Source organism: Garra rufa, chromosome 2, assembly GCF_049309525.1.
Source record: "Garra rufa chromosome 2, GarRuf1.0, whole genome shotgun sequence".
Lineage (NCBI taxonomy): Eukaryota > Metazoa > Chordata > Actinopteri > Cypriniformes > Cyprinidae > Garra > Garra rufa.
In genome coordinates this window covers 71,409,637-71,412,136 of record NC_133362.1, presented here as the reverse complement: position 1 = coordinate 71,412,136, position 2,500 = coordinate 71,409,637, and the positions used below count along the sequence as shown (strand labels likewise).

The 2,500-nt window shown below is 45.8% G+C and overlaps 2 non-coding genes across 2 annotated transcripts; both read right to left on the bottom strand.

The window, feature by feature from the left end:
* Positions 1-1,024: 1,024 nt before the first annotated feature.
* trnam-cau (transfer RNA methionine (anticodon CAU)) lies at positions 1,025-1,096 on the bottom strand. The gene has a single exon. It is a non-coding gene; the product is annotated as a tRNA-Met (tRNA).
* Positions 1,097-1,993: 897 nt separating this feature from the next.
* Positions 1,994-2,066, bottom strand: trnar-ccu (transfer RNA arginine (anticodon CCU)). The gene has a single exon. It is a non-coding gene; the product is annotated as a tRNA-Arg (tRNA).
* Positions 2,067-2,500: the final 434 nt, after the last annotated feature.

Genomic DNA, 2,500 nt, shown 5'->3' with positions numbered 1-2,500 from the left:
ACATATAAAAGTGAAACAATCTTAGCAGAGGATGGTTTCAATCCATCGACTTCTGGGCCCAGCACACTTTTGCTGCGCCACTCTGCTGAAAGTCACCCCAGATGGGACTTGTAGGATTACAAATTTAAGAAATGTTGATCATATGTTCTGAAATAGCTTCACAGGAAAATCTAAAGTGAAGTATATTCTATTTAGCTTCTAAAGGTACAGATGATGACATTCTAAGAAGATCAAATCAGGCAGCCCAGGTGTCTGAGACATTAACCTTTTGTTCTCAAGCTACAGCGATGCCTTTGTCTCTATGATAATGTGAAGGTATGGGCAATACTGTCAGACTGATTGGATTAGCACCTATGCCTTTGAATGACACTTATGATAATGAGATCAGGGCTGGGGAACTCTGGTAACGGGCTGATTCCTGTACTGCATTTGCATGCTTTGTTTAGATTGACTCCACCTCTATGTAATCCTCCCCCTGGAAATATATTTAAACTGTATTGTATCTGACATTAGTCAGACGAATTTTGATGACTGCAGCGAACGAACAGCTAGGATCTCAATAAAGAGAAACTTCTGCTTCAAGATATCCAAAACGTCTCCTGGTCTCTGAGAAAAGTTCACAACAGTCTCGAACCCACAATCCCTGGCTTAGGAGGCCAGTGCCTTATCCATTAGGCCACTGGGGCTGTCATGCAGCTGTTTTCTTTTTCTTTTAGTTCTTCATCTCATTCAGCTTCTGGATGAACAACTTTTGTGAGAGGACCAAGTGACTTCAGGTTTTCAAGAACAGGCTCTGAACATTTCTCTTTTTGGGGGGCTCTGTCATATATACAAGTTCAGAAGTCTTAGCAGAGGATGGTTTCAATCCATCGACCTCTGGGTTATGGGCCCAGCACGCTTCCGCTGCGCCACACTGCTTTTCTTGATGTAGAGTCTGTGCACTGGTCTTTTCAACATAACGAATCTTGCACACATTTCTAAATTGTCTTGCAGCACCTGGGCACATATAAAAGTGACACAAGCTTAGCAGAGGATGGTTTCGATCCATCGACCTCTGGGTTATGGGCCCAGCACGCTTCCGCTGCGCCACTCTGCTTGTCTTGATGTAGAGCCTGTGCACTGGTCTTTTCAACATAACGAATCTTGCACACATTTCTAACTTGTCTTGCAGCACCTGGGCACATATAAAAGTGAAACAAGCTTAGCAGAGGATGGTTTCGATCCATCGAGCTCTGGGTTATAGGCCCAGCACGCTTCCGCTGCGCCACTCTGCTTGACTTGATGTAGAGCTCGTGCACTGGTCTTTTCAACACAACATGATTCTTGTACAAATTTCCAAGTTGTCTTGAAGCACTTGGGCACGAATAAAAGTGAAACAAGCTCAGCAGAGGATGGTTTCGATCCACCGACCTCTGGGTTATGGGCCCAGCACGCTTCCGCTGCGCCACTCTGCTTGTCTTGATGTAGAGCCTGTGCACTGGTCTTTTCAACATAACTTGAATCTTGCACACATTTCTAACTTGTCTTGCAGCACCTGGGCACATATAAAAGTGACACAAGCTTAGCAGAGGATGGTTTCGATCCATCGACCTCTGGGATATGGGCCCAGCACGCTTCCGCTGCACCACTCTGCTTGACTTGATGTAGAGCTTGTGCACTGGTCTTTTCAACATAACATGATTCTTGCACAAATTTCTAACTTGTCTTGAAGCACTTGGGCACAAATAAAAGTTAAACAAGCTTAGCAGAGGATGGTTTCGATCCATCGACCTCTGGGTTATGGGCCCAGCACGCTTCCGCTGCCCCACTCTGCTTGACTTGATGTGGAGCTCGTGCACTGGTCTTTTCAACATCACTTGATTCTGGCACACATTTCTAACTTGTCTTGCAGCACCTGAGCACATATAAAAGTGAAAAAATCTTAGCAGAGGATGGTTTCAATCCATCGACTTCTGGGCCCAGCACACTTTTGCTGCGCCACTCTGCTGAAAGTCACCCCAGATGGGACTTGAACCCACAATCCCTGGCTTAGGAGGCCAGTGCCTTATCCATTAGGCCACTGGGGCTGTCATGCAGCTGTTTTCTTTTTCTTTTAGTTCTTCATCTCATTCAGCTTCTGGATGAACAACTTTTGTGAGAGGACCAAGTGACTTCAGGTTTTCAAGAACAGGCTCTGAACATTTCTCTTTTTTGGGGGCTCTGTCATATATACAAGCTCAGAAGTCTTAGCAGAGGATGGTTTCAATCCATCGACCTCTGGGTTATGGGCCCAGCACGCTTCCGCTGCGCCACACTGCTTTTCTTGATGTAGAGTCTGTGCACTGGTCTTTTCAACATAACGAATCTTGCACACATTTCTAAATTGTCTTGCAGCACCTGGGCACATATAAAAGTGACACAAGCTTAGCAGAGGATGGTTTCGATCCATTGACCTCTGGGTTATGGGCACAGCACGCTTCCGCTGCGCCACTCTGCTTGACTTGACGTAGAGCTCGTGCAC